The sequence below is a fragment of the Acinonyx jubatus genome, chromosome E3 (assembly GCF_027475565.1).
Source record: "Acinonyx jubatus isolate Ajub_Pintada_27869175 chromosome E3, VMU_Ajub_asm_v1.0, whole genome shotgun sequence".
Taxonomy (NCBI): Eukaryota; Metazoa; Chordata; class Mammalia; order Carnivora; family Felidae; genus Acinonyx; species Acinonyx jubatus.
This window is the reverse complement of record NC_069398.1, coordinates 3,198,020-3,219,038: the sequence shown is the minus strand read 5'-3', so window position 1 is coordinate 3,219,038 and position 21,019 is coordinate 3,198,020. Positions and strand designations below refer to the sequence as shown.

Sequence of the window (21,019 nt, the reverse complement as noted above, 5' to 3'; positions counted from 1 at the left end):
CCGATTTTGTCATCAGGAAAATTGCTGTTTGGAAACAGAGCCTGGCTGTGGCCTGTGGGGGCACCAGGGAAGTTGTTGGCTGAGCTGAGGATAAACACCGGCGATTCTATTCTCAGTAAGTGGCTCTCACCCCTAACCATCCTTCCTTCCCCTTCAGTGTGTATCATGTCTGGGCCTGAATTATCCTGTCTGGCTAAGTCCTGATTCTGGGAGACTTCTGGTGTTGGAAAACATTGGGAAATTTGAGTGGATTTGGCTGCAAAGGGACTTCGTGCTTTTTTTTAAACAGGTGACTGACTTCAACATTAATGCCAATGCTTATGACCGGAAATCAGATGATGCAACGCAAAGCAGGAGCATCAGATTTTCAGATGACATGGGGCTTCAGGTGACAGCCAAGCCACTGGTTTGCCAGCCTGGATGGGTGCAGCCCTGAGAAGGTGCTCTTGCAGAAACACCTAGGATACTGACTTATTCAGTGCAGAGAATAACCACCCCAGGGTTGGGAGTTAGGATCTGGCAAGAGTTTAAATTAGGAGAAATGGTAGCTGAAGAGCTTAAAAACATAGGGAAAAAAAACCAGGGTTGGCGGGGGGAGGGGCGCCTGGGTGGTCAGTTAAGCATCGAACTCTTGCTTTAGGCTCAGGTCATGTTCTTGCTGTGTGTGAGTTTGAGCCTTGAGCCAGACTCTGCGGGAACAGTGTGGAGCCTGCTTGGGATTCTCTGTCTCCCTCTCTCTCTGCCCCTCTCTGGCACTCATTTCTGTCTCTCTCTCTCTCTCTCTCTCTCACTCAAAATAAATACACTTAAAATAAAATGTAAAAAATAATACAAAAGAAGAACAAAGGAGTGGCCATCACATCTGTGAGTGTTCTGAGAAATCATTGAAATTCACTAAAATTATTCTGACAACAAAAATAGCAATGACTAGCATGTTTTGCACATGCACCAATGCTATGTTCCCTTTATAAAAGAAACCCTCTGACCCCTCTCCCCACAAAACCCAGTCCTGAGGTTGAGGCCTGAATCATTACATATCCCTTGGACAGGCTTGACCCAAACCAATTCAAAGAAAGAAAGCAGAAAGTGGCCAAACAGCCAAATCCTTGGCTTTCACCAAGTTGCTAAACGGGCTTTTGAAACTCATGGCAGAGATGATAATCTTGAAAGCCAAGGCTTTTGATGTGCAAGATTCACAAAAGAGACTTTTTTTTTTAATGTCTCTTGGATTGGCTAGACTTGGGAAAACAGCATCGACCGTGAGCTGATGAGCTAGTCCATTTTTCTATTCTTTCTACTTGTTTTGTTTTTTTTTCTTTTTTAAATTTTTAAAATTTTATTTTAGAGAGGAGAGGAGGGATCGGGAGGGGCAGAGAGAGAGAGAGGAAGAGAGAGAATCCCGAGCAGGCTCTGTACTGTCGGCACAGAGCCCGATGCAGGGGTTGGTCTCACAGCTGTGAGATCATGACTTGAGCTGAAATCAAGTCAGACTCAACTGACTCAGCCACCCAGGTGCCCCCGTTTTTTTCTTTAAGTAAACTCTACACCCAACGTGGGGCTCAGCCTCAAGATGCTGAGATCCAGAGTCACATGCTCAACCGACTAAGCCAGCCAGGCGCCCTTATTCCCTCTAAAATTTTCAGATTAAAAATTCTGCTACGGTTAGTTTTAATCTGGAAGCCGGTAAACCTGCAAGAAGGTTATCGCAATTCGGCAGCAAACAGCCGTTTGGGGAGGGGTGGTCGAGATGGGGAAGATTCAGGAGGCTGGAGAGAAACGGAGGGATATCTGGTGGTAGCCCACTGGACTGTTTCCACATCTCAGGCCTGAAATCCCCTGCATTTCGCTCCTCCTTCACTTTGGGAGCTTCACGCCTGGAGCTGGGCACTTGGGGAGATGCAGAGAGAATACAATCCTAGGTTAGCCACTGCGGTGGTTTCCGAGAAGGGTCTCTGCCCTGGACACCACCTGCTGTGAAGGGACTTGTACATCCAGATGCCTTTGGGCTTCAGTCCAGGTGCCCTGGGAACCTCAAAAGGTTTTCAGTAGGCCGTGGACTGAGCTGGTTTTCAAAGTCCCCTCTACCCCAGCTCCTGCACGGGGCAAGTTGGAGCGGGCTATGAAAATGGACCAGTTAGGAAGCACCTCAGCATTCCTAGTGCTTAATATAGTCACTCTTTCTTCTTTCTTTTTTTAAGTTTATTTATTTTTGAGAGATACAGAGAGAGCACAAGCGGGAGAGGTACAGAAAGAGTCTGAAATCTGAAGCACACTCCAGGCACTGAGCTGTCAGCACAGAGCCCGACGTGGGGCTCAAACTCACAAACCGTGAGATCGTGACCTGAGCCAAAGTCAGACGTTCATGCGACTGAGCTACACAGGCGCCCCACACCCTTTCTAATTTCTGAAAGCAACCCTGTGCAATGGGAATTGGTTTCCTCATTGGGAAAGCAGGGAATCTGAGATCAGAGAGATTGAGTGAAGGACCCAAGGTCACACAGCAATTAATGACCTGTAAGGTTGCCAGATGAAATGCAACACATGCATGGAACATACTTATACTAAGAAGTTATTCACTGTTTATCTGAAAGTCAGATGTAACTGTGTGACCTATGCTTTGATTTGCTAAATCTGGCAACCCTAATTACTGACCCAGCCAGGATCTGAGGCCAGGGTCCCACTCCAAAGTCCTGGTCCTTCCTCCAAACGGCCCCAACTCTAAGGCAAGCATTGGCTTTGGTTCATCTCCATATCCCTACTCATTGCCTTACTGGGGCCTTGCCATCAGCCAGAGGGTCCCCCGGAAATGTTTGTCTTGTGAGTATAGAAGTGGGTGAGCAGGGGCACCTGGGGGGCTCAGTCAGTTGAGTAATGCTCAGGTCATGATCTCAAGGTTGTGAGTTCGAGGCCGGTGTCAGACTCTGTGCTGACAGTAGGGGAGCCTGCTTGGGATTCTCTGTCTCCCTCTCTCTCTGCCCCTCCCTCTAAATAAATAAATAAAACAGAAAAAGAAGTTGGTGTACAATGTCAGAGAATTTGGAGACCTTTCTGGAGAATCCAAAATATTGGTATGGTGAGCCTGGTATGGTGGGTAAGAGCACCCATTCTGAAGACTGGGTTCAGGTCCTGCCACTGTCACTTACCTACCAACTGTGTGAATTTGGGCAAGTCACTTAAGCCCCCGTGCATCTGTAAAACGGGGGCGGTAATCCTAGCACTAATAGTAATAACATTCTTCATAGGACTATTTCTAGGACTGTTTCTAGTAAACTCACATAACACCATGCATCATATAGAGGAAGATCATGGGAAATGCTAGCTGCGATGACGAACCAAGAGTAAGATAAAGAGGAAACCAAAATGCCGTAAACCCTCCTCACCCTGCTAGGGACGCCCCGAGAATTCTTTTCCAGGGTGGGAATTGTTTTACTCCCTGTTGGCTCTGTTGGGGTGCATAGACCTCTGCTCCCAGAAGGGGGCGCAGTAAATATCGCTTCAATAAGCGAAGGAGCCAGGAGAGGAGTTTCTCAGGGACCAGAGTCCACCTCTTATAATAACCCCAAACCAAAAGAATCCCACAAAAGCAAAAGCTGTATCAGAGGGCAGTAATCTGAGGGACGACTCCAGAATGTGATAGTGGGTGAGGCCAAGCATCTCATTGAAAAGGGTGTGTTCGTGGGTGTGTTTTCTAAAGATTTTATTTTATTTTATTTTATTTTTATTTTTATTTTGAGGGAGAGAGAGCACGAGTGGGTGAAGGACAGAGGGAGAGAGTGAGAATCCTAACCAGACTCCATGCTCCACGTGGAGCCTGACATGGGGTTCGGTCACACGACCCTGGGATCGTGACCTGAGCCTAAATCAAGAGTTATTCACTCAACCGACTGAGCCACCCAGGTGCCCCTAAAGGTTTTATTTCCAAGTATGCTCCACACCCAATGTGGGGCTCGAACTCAAAACCCCAAGACTGAGATCAAGAGTCACATGCTCTACCGACTCAGCCAGCCAGATGCCCCCAAAAGATTGTGTTTTGAGACAAATGTTTGTTTGCTCAGAAAAAGCAGAGAAGGGGTGGGGGTGGCAAGCCACAACAAATCCTGCCATTAAAGCAAAATTAGTACAGGTCTTAAATTCCAGAGGTTACAAAACAGCCTGGCTGAGGTCACTCATGCCTAATTATTGTGCCTAATAATTACCTTGACTAATTAGAGCAAAGGTTTTGGAGTGTGTTTCTATTCCCAGACATTGAGTCATCAGTGACCCAGAATAAATCATTTCGCTCTATTTGTGTCCTGCATCTTCCACATGGAAGCACCCTCGGCCAACCCCTCAGGGAAATTCCAAAGGCCCCATTAATTAATATTTGGAAAACAATGCAATGTGTATATGTCAGGCCTATAGAAACATGACGTCAATATATTCTGTATGTTGGGTTCATTTATTTAATTATTCAACTACTCTCCAGGGGCACATACTATTTATTAAGCTCCTACACGGAGCCAGTCCCTGAGATACGAAGTAGGAATTCAAAGTGAACAAGACAGATGGGCCCCTGTCCTCATGAAGCTTATAGTCGCAGATGGTAAGTAAGTAAAGCAACAGAGAAAATTATTACAAACTGTTAAGTGCTATGAGGAAAACAAACAGATCTCTGCCAAAGGTACTAGTAGGAGAGGTGATCACGGTCGCTTCTTGGAGGAGGTGGTCCGCAAGCTGAGACCTGAAGGAAATAGGCGGCTGAATCTATATGGAAGACCCGACAGGAGGGAAAACACAATGGGCGGGCAAGGGTGGTGAGGCGCTCACGACCAGCATAGACTTTCTGGGTTTGAATCCTGCTCTGCCATTGACTTACGGGAGGATCTTGTGTGAGTTGTTCGCCATTCCTCCACGCCTCAGTTTCTCCATCTGTAGAGCGGGGATAACAACACTTGTCTCGTGGGGCTGTCATGGAGAGTCAGCGAAGGGGTATTTGTGAAGCACTTGAAGCTTTGCCCTGCACGGATCACACATCACCGTGGACGTAAGGGTGTCGATGCGACACATCCCCTCGCTCCCCTGGCTGTCCTGCAGGCAGATGGTTTCCTGTTCTCTCCCTGCTTCCGCCCTGCAGGACCTGCATCCCTCCTGTCCACGTGGGGGCGCGCTCCGGCTCAGCCTGGAAACGCGGGGAGCTGAAGTTCCAACGTTACACGCATCAGGTGTGGACAGCAGTTGGGGGTTGAGGCCTCAGTCTCTCCGCTCTGCACCCAGCCCCCTGACCTGTAGCCTGCATGGTCCCTCAGGTGACTGCACCAGCCCCGGTTAAGCTGACCGCCAGCGGCACACGGCACAAACCTGCTGGGTTCCTCAAGAGAACCCTCTGCTGGTCCTTCTGCGAGCCCTGTCTCATTGCACGCCCTCACAGAGCTTCCTGGAATCACCTCCTGGGGCGGTGATGAGACTCCGTGAGTCTGGAGGGTCAAACATTTTTTTAAGTTTATTTATTTATTTAGAGAGAACAAGAGCAGGGGAAGGGTGGAAAGAGAGGGAGAGGGAGGGAGAGAGAGAGAGAGAGAGAGAGAGAGAGAATCCCATGCAGGCTCCACACTGTCAACACAGAGCCTGATGTGGGGCTCGAACTCACGAAATGTGAGATTTTGACCTGAGCCGAAATCAAGAGTTGAATGCTTAACCGACTGAGCCACCCACATGCCCCTCTCAAGAGTCACACTTGTGGAGGCCCTTCACCTGAGGAAGAAGGAATCAGCAATGTGGTCCATCCCTATGATGGAATAGTATTCAGCCATAAAAAAGGAAAGAAGGTCTGATATTTGCTACAAGGCAGACTGAGGCTCCAGAACATTACCATAAGTGAGGGAAGCCAGACAAAAGAGGTCCACTGGTTCTGTACTTCCATTTATGTGAAATATTTAGTTATTTATTTAAAATGTTTATTTACTTTTGAGAGAGAGAGAGAATGTAAGCAGGGACGGGGGAGGGGCAGAGAGAGAGGGAGAGTCACAGAACTCCAAGTGGGCTCCAGGCTCTGAGCTGTCAGCACAGAGCCCGACGTGGGGCTCGAACTCACTGACTGTGAGATCACGACCTGAGCCGAAGTCAGACGCTTAACCGACTGAGCCACCCAGGCGCCCCTATATGAAATATAAAATATTTCAGGATTCAAACCCAGAAATACATAATACATGGAGTCAGAAAGCAGACTCTTGGTTGTAGGGGATGGGGGAGTTTGGAGAACAGGGAAATGAGGGGTGACTGCTTGGTGGGTTAAGGGTTTCCTTTTGGGGTGATGAAAATACCTTGGTGGGGTGCCTGGGTGGCTCAGTCAGTTGAGCATCCGGCTTCGGCTCAGGTCATGATCTCACAGCTCCTGAGTTCAAGCCCCGCGTCGGGCTCTGTGCTGACAACTCGGAGCCTGGAGCCTGCTTCGGATTCTGTGTCTCCCTCACTCTCTGCCCCTCCCCCGCTCACACTCTGTCTCTCTCTCTCAAAAATAAACATTTTTTAAAAATTTAAAAAAGAAAAAGAAAAAATAGTTTGGAAGCAGATGCAGGTGATGGTTGCACAGGAGTGTGAATGCACCAAACATCACTGAGTTGTTCACTTTATTTTTTTAATGTTTATTTATTTTTGAGAGAGAGAGAGAGAGAGAGCCAGAGCATGAGTGGGGGTGGAGCAGAGAGAGAGGGACACACAGGATCGGAAACAGACTCCAGGCTCTGAGCTGTCAGCACAGAGCCCGACACGGGGCTCGAACTCATGGACCACAAGATCATGGCCTGAGCCTAAGTCCTATGCTTAACCGGCTGAGCCACCCAGGCGCCCCTGAATTGTTCACTTTAAAGCGATTAACCCTGGGGTGCCTGCATGGCTCAGTGAGTTGAGTGAGTGACTCTTGGCTTCGGCTCAGGTCATGATCCCACAGTTTGTGAGTTCCAGCCCTGCACTGCGCTGACAGTGTGGAGCCTGCCTGGGATGCTCTCTCCCTCTCTCTCTGCCCCTCCCCTGCTAGTTTATAGAACTGTCTCCATCAACCTTCTTGACCCTCTGTCCTGCCTCACCATTGGGTTCTTCACGTTGGAGACCTCTGCTGGTCTCCAGCTGACATTACAATGTCATATGTTACAATGTGACATATACGTTACAATGTGACATACACAAATTTGTTCATTGTTGTTTTTTCTCCCTGGAATGTAAGCTTCATGGGGGCAGGAGTTTTGTCTGTTTTATTTACTACCACATCCCCTTGCCTGGCACATAGTAGGTGCTCAGTGAATCCTGATTAGGCGGAGGAACCTCGCAAGATAGGCGTTAGCATCTGCAGTTCACAGACGGGGAAATGCAGGCTCAGTGATTTACTAAGGTCCCACGATTAGTAAGTGGAAGACAGAATTTGAAGTCGGGCCATCTGGGGCCACGGCCCATGCTGCAGGGAGCTTTCCTTCATCAGCTTCCCATTCCCTGCTGGGATGAGTTAGAAGTCAGAAAATTAAAGACGTACAGGCCATGACTCATGTCTCAGGCAAGGAAGAGGGAAATCATGACCCGGAGCTGAGTCATCGTTTCTGCTTCCCTGTGTGCTGACTCTTTCATACTCTGGTTCTTGGCCTCGCTGGGCTCTTCCCTGGGGTGAAGCCAGGGGCTCAACATAGTCCAAGGCTCCTTTCTCATCTTGACTCTGCCCTCTTGGCTGGGACAGTCTGATCCAGGCAAAACCACACATTCGGTCCAGGCCAGCAGGGCCCAGAGAGACACGTAGATCCTGGAAGCAAGAATCCGAGGCCCCTGTAAGGTCTGAACGCTGGCAGCGGTAAAACCTCAGACAGCAGTCCAGCTTTTAGGTTTTCTTGGATGGATGGTGCCGGGTGTGACTTACTTAAAAACGCTAATTAAGGGGCGCCTGGGTGGCTCACTCGGTTAAGCCTCCGACTTCAGCTCAGGTCACGATCTCGCGGTCCGTGAGTTCGAGCCCCGCGTCAGGCTCTGGCCTGATGGCTCAGAGCCTGGAGCCTGCTTCCAGTTCTGTGTCTCCCTCTCTCTCTGCCCCTCCCCCGTTCATGCTCTGTCTCTCTCTGTCTCAAAAATAAAAATTAAAATTAAAAAAACGCTAATTAAATCTAAAAAAACAAAAAACCCTGGGGGCCTGGGTGGCTCAGTCGCCTAAGCATCCGACTTCGGCTCAGGTCATGATCTTAAGGTTTGTGGGTTGGAGCCCCGCATCAGGCTCTGTGCTGACAGCTCAGAGCCTGGAGCCTGCTTCGGATTCTGTGTCTCCCTCGGTCTCTGTTCCTTCCTTGCTCAGTCTCTCTCCCTCAAAAATAAATAAACATTTAAAAAAAATTTTTTTAAACTTATTTAGCAAAACATGGAAATAAAAATAAGTATAGTAAAAAAAAAACCCATTAATTAAGTCACTTTTTAAAAAAGAACACAGCCTTAACATCAGAAAGAGATGGCTGTGAAACCCAGCTCTGCTGCTTATTAGCTGTGTGCCCTTGGCATGCTACGTGACCATTCTGTTCTCCAATTTCCTCACCTGAAAAATGAGGAAATATTGTCTGCTTCCCAGGTTTGGCAAGAGGACAGAACAGGACATTTCTTTCTTTCTTTTTTTTTTTGTCATTAAAAAAATGTTTATGTATTTATGTATTTTTGAGAGGGGGGGGGGCAGGGGCGGGGAACAGAGTATCCAAAGCAGAAAGAGGGACAGAGGATCCAAAGAAAGTGGGCTCCACGCTGACAGCAGTGAGGCTGACGTGGGGCTCGAAATCACGAACCACGAGATCAGGACCTTAGCCAAAGTCAGATACTCAACCGAGTGAGCCACCCGGGCGCCCCTCTTTGTTTTTTTTTTTTTAACTTTATTTATTTTGAGAGGTAGGGGAGGGGCAGAGGGAGGGAGAGAAATAATCCCAAGCAGGCTCTGCACCATCAGCACAGAGCCCGCTGTGGGGCTCAATCTCATGAACCATGAGACCATGACCTGAGCTGAAATCAAGCTTAACCAACCGAGCCACCCAGGCTCTGCTACAACAGAACATTTGGAGTGAGGGCCATTTAGCCAGTTTGTTCAGCCTAAAGAAGGAGGAAAATGTGACTTAAGGGCATAAAGACCATGGACTGCTGAGGCCTGAGGCCCAAGGCAGATTTGGGGGGCGGGGGGGGGAGGGCAGTTGGAGGTAACGGGATTCTGGGCGTGGGCCCCTGTCTGGCCAGTGAGTCAAAGCTTGAGGCTGGACAAGTGGTTTAATCTCTGGCAGCTTTCCTTTCTCCATCCCCACAAGAGTGGGGGTTGGGCCGTGCTAGACCCTGCCCTGTCCCTCACAGAATGACAGTATTCCACAAAAGGAAGCCTGTGAAAGGACATCACGGTGGGGGATCTGAGGGCAGGGGGTTAAAACTATTACTCTGGTCATACACAAACATATTTTTGTGAAAGACTCTAACGATTCAAATCAATGTACAGCAAAGTACGAAGTTCCTTGCCATCAGCTTCTGCCATCAACAGTTTGGAGCACATCCTTACAGCCTCTTTGCTCTGCATTTATGTGGATCTGTGCACAGGGCTATCAGCTCACGCCAACTGGGCACTGACTACATGTTAGGCACTGCTGAAAGCAATTTACGTAGATGAACTGATTTAATCTACACGACCATATGCCACGAATTCCATAATCTCTCTTTTACACAGGAGGAAACGCCAACCCCCAGAGGGGTGAGGTAACCTCCCCAAAGCCACACGGCTTCAGAGACGAGGGGCTGGGATTTGAACCCAGATAGCCCGGCCCCAGATTCTATACACATGACCATTGCATTCTACTCTCTCATTTTAGAAATTTTTTAAAGTTTTTTTTTTTTTTTTAAGTTTATATATTTTGAAAGAGAAACAGCACAAGTGGGGGAGGAGCAGAGAGAAAGAGGGAAAGAGAGAATCCCAAGCGGACTCCGAGCTGCCTGTGAACTCACTGCTCAAACTCATGAAACCCTGAGGTCATGACCTGAGTCGAAACCATGAGTCAGACACTTAACTGAGGGAGCCACCCAGACCATCTCTTAAATATTTTCTTTTCCACAAATGGGATCATACCTCCTGCATTTTTTGCATGTTGCTGTTTGTACTTGATACATTGTACTTACTTACTTGCTTGCTTGCTTATTTATTTATTTACTTCAGAGGGTGGGGAGGGGAGGGGCAGGGACAGAAAGGGACAGATGACCTGAAGCGGGCTTTGCATGGACAGCAGAGAGCCTGATGCAGGGCTCGAACCCACAAACTGTAAGATCATGACCTGAGCCGAAGGCAGACACTTAACTGACTGAGCCACCCAGGCACCCCTGCACTTGATACATTTTAGAAAGCATCCCATGTCAGTTCATACTGGGCCTACCTCCCTCACTTCGAGGGCGGCACAGAGCACGAAGATGGTGTAATGTGTCCATTTCTTGTGGACGGACCATTAAGGTGTTTCCACTCTTTTCATTTTAACAAACAATCCTTTGGCCATCATCATTTATATACCTGTCTTTGGGCACTCACAGCGATTTCCAGAGATTTCTAGAAGTGAGGACTTAAACCTTCAGAATGTATTGTTAGATTGTCCCCCAAGGGTACCCCAGTTGACACCCCACTGTCACTGTATGAGCACCCCGTTCCTATACTCTTTTTTTTTTTTTTAACGTTTATTTATTTTTGAGACAGAGACAGAGCATGAACAGGGGAGGGTCAGAGAGAGAGGGAGACACAGAATCCAAAACAGGCTCCAGGCTCCGAGTGGTCAGCACAGAGCCCGATGCGGGGCTCGAACCCACGGACCACGAGATCATGACCTGAGCCGAAGTCGGATGCTTAACTGACTGAGCCACCCAGGAGCCCCCCGTTCCTGTACTCTTACCAACGCTAGCTGGGTACAGCTTTCACTTATCACCCCTGGATGGGAGAGGTGGCAATGTTATTTCTTGTTTGATGTTTTACTTTGCATTTCCCAGATTACCAGTGAGCTCAGGCATCTTTTCAAGTGTTCATAAGGACCATTTCCGCATCATCTTCTGTGAGTGGAATCTTCTATGAGAGTCTGTGGATATTTAACGTGTCTTTCTCAGAGCATCCTAATTCCATCCGGTAGTGGCCACTTGTGTTCTGTTTTATCAGTCTCCTGTGAAGTCACATTCACAGCCTTTGACCTAAAGGAAGCCAACAGGTGGACTCCTCCGGGCCATGCTGATTGATTGAGGACAGGGCTCATGACCCACGAAGGGTCAGCCAGAGAAAACAAGTCCCCATTCCTTGATGTCTTTTCAAGCTATTGGACAGAGAAACTCTGCCTTCCTCTACATTTGATTCAGTGAAGTGGCCATGTAACACCCAGAGGAGCCAGGAGATGAAGCACCACAGAGAAGGCAAAGCTGACGAACGCAGAGATTCTGAGTCCGGATGGTATTATCTGAGCTGCTGGGTCCAGCCTCGTCCAGAGACAAACTACGCTTGAATTCCCCGGTGGTGTATAAATGAATACATTCTCTGTTTCAATTATCCTTATTTTTTGTTGTTGTTTTAATTATCATTATTTTTAAAGAGGTTAGGACGACATGGTTGGGTCTTTCTTTCTTTCTTTCTTTCTTTCTTTCTTTCTTTCTTTCTTTCTTTCTTTTTCTTTCTTTCTTTTTTCATTTCCCATCTTGCAATGCATCCTAATGGATCGTCATGCCCAGAAGGAAGAAAACAGATTCACATTCAGCCAAACTGGGCTCTCCAGCCTGAAGGCTCACAGATGTGCTTCTAGGCCTGCCCAGGAAAAGTTAAGTGCAATTTTTTTTTTTTTTAATGCTACACCAAATGGAAGGAAGAAGCCCCACTGTGTTGGAGGGAGGTAAGGTGGGCACAGAAAAGAGAATGCTTGCCTTGGCAGATGCTTAGAGGCTTATTAAGCACGGCAACAACAACAAAAAAGGAGCCTTTGTGATCGGAGCACACAACAAGGGCGGCAGGCATGAACAGACGTTCTCATTACTTTTTGTTTGACTCAGGTTTTCTGGCATGGGGGTGGGCCATCCGTGGGCTGGAGCCTCTCCTTTCTGGAAAGAACCAGAGCTCTCACCAAAGACAGGGGAGCCTCTTCCACATTCTGTGAACAATTGTGTTTGGATTCTGATTTTTCTTCTCCAAATATAAATGACTGCTCTTGAGATTAGTCAGAGGCTGGGAGATGGGAGCCTGCCGACTTACTGAGAGCACTGCTGGTGGTTCAGCAGGTAGCAAGAGCTGGGAAAGGGCGGAAGTAGAGCGGAAAGAGCCGGGGATTCCCGATTTCAACCCCTGACGTGTTAACCGCTCCAGTGCCCCCCAACTTACTGCCACCGGGACGCTGTGTACTTTGCTCCCAGGTGCCGTGGCTCAGTTCAGAAGGCGCGTCAGCCACGAGGACTTGTGTCTGTTCCTCCTTATCCAGGGCTTCCGCTAGAAGACGCCTGAAGGCTCCCTCACTCCCACGTTCGGTGGTCGAAGCTGCATGTAGGCTGGTCCTCAGTTTCTCTCCACATGGGTCTCTCTGCGTGGTTGGTTTGGGTCTTCAAACAGCGTCATGGCTGGGTTGCAGGGCCAAACATGCCGAGAGAGAGAGAGAGAGAGAGAGAGAGAGAGGAGAGAGAGAGAGAGGACAGAGAGAGAGAGAGAGAGAGAGAGAGAGAGAGAGAAACAGCTGGAAGTTGTATCATGTTCATGACCTAGTGTTGGAAGTTAACTAACATCACTTCCCCCGTATTGTATTAATTGAAGCAGTTACAAGCTTCTGCCCAAGGTCAGATGGAGAGGAAATAGATTCTGCTTCTTGCCAGGGAGCCAGAAGGTTCTGGAAAGGCACATGGGACCGGAGATATTGCTGTGACCATTTTTGGAAATTATAGTCTGCCACGCTGACTGCACGAGATACCAGGCAAGTTGATTTATCTCAATGGCCTCAGTTTCCTCATCAGTAAAATGGGGATAATAATGGTATTACTGTGTAGAGAAAAAGTCACGCAAAATAATGTATTTATAGTACTTAGCACTGTGCCTGTGATATAGCAAGTGGTCAGTGAAAATTAGAATTTATTGGTGGGCACCTGGGTGGTTCAGTCGGTTAAGTGTCCGACTTCAGCTCAGGTCACGACCTTGCGGTTTGTGAATCAGAGCCCTGCGTCAGGCTCCATGCTGACAGCTCAGAGCCTGGAGCTGCTTTGGATTCTCTGTCTCCCTGTCTCTCTGCCCCTCCCCCGCTTGTGCTCTCTCTCTCTCTCTCTCTCTGTCTCTCTCTCCCCCTGAAAAATGAATAAATTTTTAAAAATTTAAAAATTAGGGGCGCCTGGGTGGCTCAGTCGGTTAAGCGTCCGACTTCAGCTCAGGTCACAATCTTGCGGTCCGTGACTTTGAGCCCCGCGTCGGGCTCTGGGCTGATGGCTCAGAGCCTGGAGCCTGCTTCCGATTCTGTGTCTCCTTCTCTCTCTGTCCCTCCCCCATTCATGCTCTGTCTCTCTCTGTCTCAAAAATAAATAAACGTTAAAAAATTTTTTTTAAAAATTAAAAATTAAAAAAAGAATAAAATCTTAAAAAAAAAATAATGTAGAGGCTATCGTTAAAACAATAAAAAAACACCACGAAAGAGCGTGAGTCACTAAGAGCAAAGCTCTCGCCGTCACCAATCCCGCTGTAACGTGACAAACACCATTAACAGTTTGATACACATCCTTCTATATATTTCTATAAATTCTAATAAATTTCTATTTATTTCTATAAACTTGTTCGATGAGTTGTGCCCAATGTGTGTTCTACAAAAATGAACGTGCACACAACGTGTGTCTTTCCACAGCGAGATCATGCCGTGTGTGCTATTTCACTACACGTTAGCATGTCTGGGAGATCAGGGACACCGTGTCGCATCACTCCAGAGGGCATCTGGGCGGAGAACGCCATGCGAGATGTGAATGGGTCGGAGAGGAGGCATCACAGGCCACACCCACACCAGGAAGATTCAGCACTGTGGACAGGGGCAGGCTCCCTCCTCCACTCTCCCTCCGGGAAGTAGGTTTATGGCAGACACAGATGACTGAGATGTAGACGTTGCTCTCAGGTACTCTTGAACAATAACTTAATTATACATGTAGGGGCGCCCGGGCGTCTCAGTTGGTTAAGTGTCCGAATCTTGATTTCAGCTCAGGCCACGATCTCACGGTTCATGAGATCAAGCCCCACGTCAGGCTCCGCACTGACAGCACGGAGCCTGCTTGGGATTCTCTCTCTCCCTCTCTTTCTGTCCCTCCCCAGCTTGTGCTTTCTCTTTCTCTCTCTCAAAAATAAAAATAAGCTTAAAAAAAAAAAACAATGATATAGGGGCGCCTGGGTGGCTCAGTCGGTTGGGCGTCTGACTACGGCTCAGGTCATGATCTCGAAGAGCGTGGGTTTGAGCCCTGCATCGGGCTCCGTGCTGACAGCTCAGAGCCTGGAGCCTGCTTCGGATGCTGTGTCTACTCTCTCTGTTCCTCCCCTGCTCATGCTCTCTCTCTCTCTCTCAAAAATAAAGATTAAAAAACATTTTTAAATTAAAAAATAATATATATGGATTACACCCTTACTCGAGAAAAGAAAACAATGCCCATAAAGAGAATCATTAACATTTCTTGAGTGCACTGGGCTAAGCACTCTGATGTGTTGCCTCAGCGAATCCTCATACCCACACTATGGTGGAAATGGCGATCTGATTTTATGGACGAAGAAACAGAAGCTCTGAAAGGTGAATTAACAGGAGCAAAAGGTTGTGACCTTACAGGTACACACCATACTGCCTTCCAGGAAAATCTCGAGACACGGTATCTGGGAGGTCAGTGCCTGTGGCCAGGTATGACACTGGGCCAACTGGCCTCAGAGGTTAAAGCACATCCTCCCAACAGATTCGCCTGTTGTCTGACTGTTTATTCATGCTGCAGCAAGACTCTGCTGAAACCCACTCATCTTTTACTTGTTTTAGCACTGGGACAATGAACATGTGTCTCGTGGCCCGACGTGGCTGTAACACCCTCGAGGGCCACAACCACATCATCTTACATCGGCGTTTGTGTGTGGAGGCGTCCAGAGCAGGATGCACTTGTTCAGGGTGTCCGGCCTGTTTGCTCGCGGACATCCCAGGATGACCTCTGCTGGCCTCCTCTCGCCCCCTGCTGTCTGCTTTCCATATTGCAGCCAGCGTCATTTTTTTTTTTTTTTTTTAACTTTGTTTTTTTTCTTTTATTTTTTAAGAGACAGAGTGACAGAGCATGAGCAGGGGAGCAACAGAGAGAGAAGGAGACACAGAATCTCCGAAGTAGGCTCCAGGCTCTGAGCTGTCAGCACAGAGTCCGAGAGCCTGATGCGGGGCTCAAACTCCAGGAACCGTGGGATCATAACCTGAGCCAAAGTCACACGTTCAACCGACTGAGCCACCCAGGTGCCCCAGCATCATCTGTCTTAAGCAAATGCTTATCTGACCCTCCTCAGGCCACCTGCCAGACTTGGGGGGGGGCACTCAGAGCATCCTGCCCCTTCCCCCTGCTTGGTGTTCAGGCCCCCCTCGCGCACTGAGCCTGCCGACCACTCCAGATCCCTGTTCTGCTCCCACTTGAGAGTGTGGGGATGCCAGGCTGCTGAGGGCTCCTGTGCCCCACCACGGTCAGCGTCGTCCAGCTAGCCTGTCTCCTGATGCGGAGGCTTTCTCTGCAGCTCCTGGCAGGTCTCCCAGCTAATCTCACCTGGCACCTCTTGTCATCTTTCCCATGCCCGTCCATAGCAGTAGGACATTGCTCTGCTGGTGCCCTCCCAGAGCTACACGCCATTCTCCAGGAGGCCCTGAAACACCCTTGCTGGGTCAGTTCCCTGGGTGAACTGGGAGAGCCCCAGGACTCTGATGACCACAGCCTCCCCTGTGCTCCTTCCTTTCTTCTCCACCTTGTAGAAGTGTCTCCTAACCTGCCTCTACAGACACGCCAAATCTTCGGAGGCCTCAGATCCCAAGGTACATAGAAGCAAAGGCCAGACCTCTCCCTACCCGAGCAAGAAAACAAGAAGTGGGACGGGGGCGCCTGGGTGGCTCATACGCTTAAGCGTCCGACTTCAGCTCTGGTCATGACCTCGCGGTCTGTGAGTTCGAGCCCGCGTCGGGCTCTGTGCTGACAGCTCAGAGCCTGGAGCCTGCTTCGGATTCTGGGTCTCCCTCTCTCTCTGCCCCTCCTCTGCTCATGCTCTGTCTCTCTTTCTCTCTCTCAAAAATGAATAAACATTAAAAAAAAAAAACTTAAGAAAAAAAGAAGTGAGACAGAATTGGAGCCATATGTGCTATCTTAGTCCGTTCGTGCTACTATGACAAAAATACCGCAGCCTGGGGGGCTTATACGCATTTACTTGTTGCGGTTCTGGAGGCTGGGGAGTCCAGGATCAAGGCGCTGGCACATCCAGTGTCGGGAGAGGGGCTCTTACTGGTCCCCAGACGGTGTTTTCCCTCTGTGTCCGCACCTGGTGGAGAGACAGCTCTCAGGGTCCCCTTTATGAGAACACTAATCCCAGTCATGGGGTCTCTACCCTTCGCGACCAATCACCTCCCAAAGGCCCACCTCCTAACACCATCACATTATGAGGCAAGATTTCAGCTTATGAATTTGGGGAGGACACAAACATTGTCTTCTTTCTCACACTGAGTTGTGAAATCCTGTGTGTTTCTTATACCATCAGCACATCTCACTTTAGGGGACTCCCCACATTTCAAGGGCTAGGTTGGTTCTTGGCTCCCATATGGGGTAAGCACAGCTCTAAAAGACTGATTTTCAATGAGAAGTGGCTGCCCCTCCCAGGGAACATTTGGGAAATTTGAGGAGCCCTTTTTGGTTCCATAGTTATTGGGGCACCACCAGTATTCAGTAGGCACCCGCTGGGGATGGGAAATGTCTTGCAATGCATCAGACAGTGCCACAAAATGAAGACTTGTTCTGGGTCCCCTATGTGACTTCTGAACATCCCACTGACCCTTCATGAAGGTGGTAAAAAAAAAAAAAACACCTCAAAAAAATCCTATAAGCTTTGAACCTACTTCTGTTGTATGCATAATCACAAAGTATCTTTTGTACTGTTTCTTTCTTTTTTTTAATGTTTATCTATTTTTGAGAGAGAGCAAGGTAGGTGCAGAGAGGGGGTGGGGACAGAGATCCAAAGCAGGCTCCTCACTCACAGCAGAGAACCCAATGCAGGGGATGAGCTCATGAACCATGAGATCATGACCAGAGTCGAAGTCGGACGCTCAATGGACTGAGCCACCCAGGTGCCCCTGTACTGTTTCATTATATCGGGAATTTTCCAGAAAGTTAAATCCTGGAAAGATCATGTTATGTTTTGTTTTTTGGGGGGGGAATTTTACCAAGAGTCGTCCACCATTTTGGAAACTCATATCCCCAAACATGAGATACAGAAATATATAATAACATTAAAAAATATATTATATTGTATATGTATATATATTTTCCCAAATGTGATATTTGAGTGGCTACAAGACACATCCCTATCACTTGGAGCATCTGACTGCTTCTCTTAAGTCTTTCAGAACAGTTGTGGCTAAGCATTTACTTATACAGGCACCTGGCTCGCTCAGTCAGAAGAGCATGTGACTCTGGATCTTAGTGTCATGTGTTTGAGACCCACATTGAGTATAGAGATTATTAAAATAAATAGATAAACTCTAAGTGTTTACTTAAAAAAAAAATACATGTTCTTGGGGCACCTGGGTGTCTCAGTTGGTTAAGTGTCCAACTTCAGCTCAGGTCATGATCTCACATTCATGGGTTCAAGCCCCACATTGGGCTCTGTGCTGACAGCATGGAGCCTGGAGCCTGCTTCAGATTCTGGGTCTCCCTCTCTCTCTGCCCCTCCCCTGCTCATGTTCTGTCGGTCTCTGTCTTTCTCTCAAAAAAAAATTAAAAATGCATGTTCTTGAGGCACCTGGGTGGCTCAGTCAGTTAAGCATCCAGCTCTTGATTTTGGCTCAGGTCATGATTTCATGGTTCATGGAATCGAGCCCCTTGTCAGCTCGGTTCAGCATGGAGGCTGCTTGGGATTCTCTGTCTCCCCTTCTCTTTCCCCTTCCCCTGCTCACATTTTCACGTGCGTGCTCTCTCTCTCAAAATAAATATATAAACATTAAAAAAAACTCATCTCTTAAAAAAATGCATGTTCTTTTTATTATAAATGGCTTTCTTTCTTATTTTTTTAAATGGCTTTCTTTTAATTTTTCTTTTTTAATTTTTTTTAAAGTTTATATTTTTGAGTCAGAGAGTGAGCAGAGGAGGGGCAGAGAGAGGGGGAGACACAGAAATCAAAGCAGGCTCCAGGCTCTGGGATCAAACCCATGAGCTGTGAGATCATGACCTGAGCTGAAGTTGAATGCTTAACTGACTGAGCCACCCAGATGGCCCTAAGTTTTTCCTTTTTAGAATGTAGTTGGGGCCTTATAATGTTTTTGTAAATTATGTGTGGAGAAAGTCTCCATTATTCACAGATTTTCTTTCAGTAAAGTGAGGTTACAAAATGTTGTGTTAAAAGGGAACTGTGGATCTGATGAGCTGTCCCCATGACCCGGGCTCTGACCCAGCCCAGCTCTCTGATTGGCCTCGAGGAACACGACTCTTAACTGTCTTTCACCACCTGGGTTTCTAGGGTGTCGACTGATGGGACACTTTGATTGTGTGTTCCAAACCCTGAATGATCTGGGAACAGTAGTCAGACCAGATCAGGAGGGACCTCGAATGCCATCCTGAGGGCTTTGAACTGAATCCTGAAGGCAGCATGAAGCCATTGAAAGGTTGCTATTTTTTTTCTTTGTCTTGTTTGTTTATTTCAAAAACCCCATGCCCAAAGTAGTCCTTCAGTTTTTCCCCACTTTTTTAAATGTACTTTTTATTTTTGTAGGTAATCTCTACACTCAATATGGGGCTCAAACTCAGGACCCTGAAATCAAGAGTCGCAGGCTCCACCAACTGAGCCTGCATTCCTCCCCATTTTTAAAAAAAAGTTTATTTATTTTGAGGAGCAGGAGGGGCAGAAAGAGAGGGAGACCGTGTGAGCACGGAGCCCAACATGGGGCTCTATCCCAGGAACCGTGACATAATGACCTGAGTGGAAGCCGAGAGTTGGACGCTCAACCAACTGAGCCACCCGGGCGCCCCTCCTCCCCATTTTCAATAAAGCCTTTATTTAGAAATAATTTTAGACTCACAAAAGGTTGCAAAAAAATAGCACAGAGATTTCCCGAATACCTTCCACCCAGTTTCCCCTAGTGATAACATCTCACATGAATAAATGTTGTCTGTTATCAAAACCAGGAAATGAACACCTGCTATAATGCTCTTCAGCGAACTGCAAACCTCGTCCACTTTCCAGCTTTTGCACACATTCTGTGTGTATGCTCCGTTCTATGGAATTCTATCATGCGTGCACAGATTCGCGTAACCATCACCACAATTAGGGTTCAGAACTGCTTCTCCCCTACAAAATGCGTGTCTCTGTCTCTTTAAAATATTTCATTTATTTATTTATGTATTTATTTATTTATTTAAAAAGTTTTTTAAGAATTTTTTTTAAATTTCTTTTTATTAAGTTTATTTATTTTTGACAGAGACAGTGTGAGAGCATGAGCTGGGGAGGGGCAGAGAGAGAGGGAAACAGAATGTGAAGCAGGCTCCAGGCTCTGGAGCTGTCAGCATAGAGCCCAACACGGGGCTCAAACCCATGAACCATTAGATCATGACCTGAGCTGAAGTTGGACACTTAACCCACCGAGCCACCCAGGCACCCCCAGATTTATTTTTTAAAGGGTTAGGAGTGTTGCTTTCACATTTTGTGCAACTAAAGCTCCATTTGCTACTGAGCAACAATAACCGTGTTGCATCCACGTCCCTTATCCTCATCAGAGGACTTCAAAGTAGAAAGGAAATTATGCGGGACCTCGAGATACATCCCTTGCTGCTGCTGTATCTTTTTTAAAAGGAATCATAAGAATAATTTGTGAAATAATTTTGATTAATGATTCAGTAAAGTGAATCTCAGTCTTGACTGCACACGAGGAACACGACACTGAACAGATTTTCTTTTTTTAAGTAACCTTTACATCCATTGTGGGGCTCGAACCTACAACCCCAAGATCGAGAGTCGCACACTCTTCCGACTGAACCAGGCAGGCACCCCAGAGACATTTATCTAACAGGTTCACCTAGACGCTGTAATACAGGGAGGGGAACCACCAGGTACATAGGTAGACAAGCAACCAATAGGTTGGGACAACTGGATATCCATATGCAAAAGGATGAAGGCGTATCCCTATTTCACACCATATACAAAAGGTCGATTCAAAGACTCATTGACCCGGAGGTGCTGGGGGGCTCAGTCTGTTGAGCGTCTGACTCTTGATTTCAGCTCAAGTAATGATCTCATGGTCGGGAGATCGAGCCCTGTGTCAGGCTCCACGCTGAGACTACAGCTTGCTCTGAATTCTCTCTCTCCTTCTCACTGTGCCCCTTCCCTGCTTGTGGTCTCTCTCTCAAAATAAATAAATAAACATTAAAAAAAAAAAAAAGAATCAATGACCTTACCTGGATCACTGTCCTTCCTTCCACACAGCAATATTCCTTAGTACCCACTTCTTTACCAAAAACAAGAAAGAAACTTAGATGACAAGGCGTTTTGGCATTGAAAAGTAACCCTAAGAACTGTATTATGCAAAGCGAGATTACTCAAGGCTTCCTGGCATTGAGTTCCATGAATTTGTCTTTCTGAACTTTAGATTCTGACAAGATGAGGAGGAGGGGCCGGGTGTGGAGACAGGAGGGAGAGCACGGAGGAGTTTCCAGGATTCAAATGTGCATTGCTGCTACAAAATCGCATGTTGGGGCAGGAAAGCCAGCTCCCGGAGGCTCTGGGAGCAGGAGCTGCACAAACACCAGAAGAGGCATTTCTCAGCAACGTGCGTTACAATGTAAC

At 47.5% G+C, this 21,019-nt stretch overlaps 2 long non-coding RNA genes across 8 annotated transcripts in view; one reads left to right on the top strand and one right to left on the bottom strand.

Moving 5' to 3' along the window:
* LOC106971799 (uncharacterized) overlaps positions 1-11,536 on the top strand; it is a 27,823-nt gene extending 16,287 nt beyond the window's left edge. Inside the window, exons 2-6 of one of the 5 annotated variants that reach the window (XR_008294547.1) lie at positions 17-115; positions 290-440; positions 3,735-4,582; positions 5,114-5,447; positions 10,987-11,536. This is a non-coding gene — a long non-coding RNA (uncharacterized LOC106971799). Of the gene's footprint in view, positions 1-16; positions 116-289; positions 441-3,734; positions 5,448-10,986 lie in introns of all 5 variants that reach the window. The other 4 variants (XR_008294549.1, XR_008294546.1, XR_008294550.1 and 1 more) reach the window with 4 other exon arrangements.
* Positions 3,695-21,019, bottom strand: LOC128313610 (uncharacterized). 3 transcript variants are annotated; one of them, XR_008294552.1, is made up of 4 exons: positions 20,632-21,018; positions 16,403-16,513; positions 5,338-5,453; positions 3,695-4,996 (listed from the first exon to the last, which is right to left on the bottom strand). It is a non-coding gene; the product is annotated as an uncharacterized LOC128313610 (long non-coding RNA). The 3 variants fall into 3 exon arrangements; XR_008294551.1 differs by having other exon boundaries at positions 3,695-5,453; positions 20,632-21,019; XR_008294553.1 differs by lacking the exon at positions 16,403-16,513 and having other exon boundaries at positions 3,695-5,453; positions 20,632-21,019.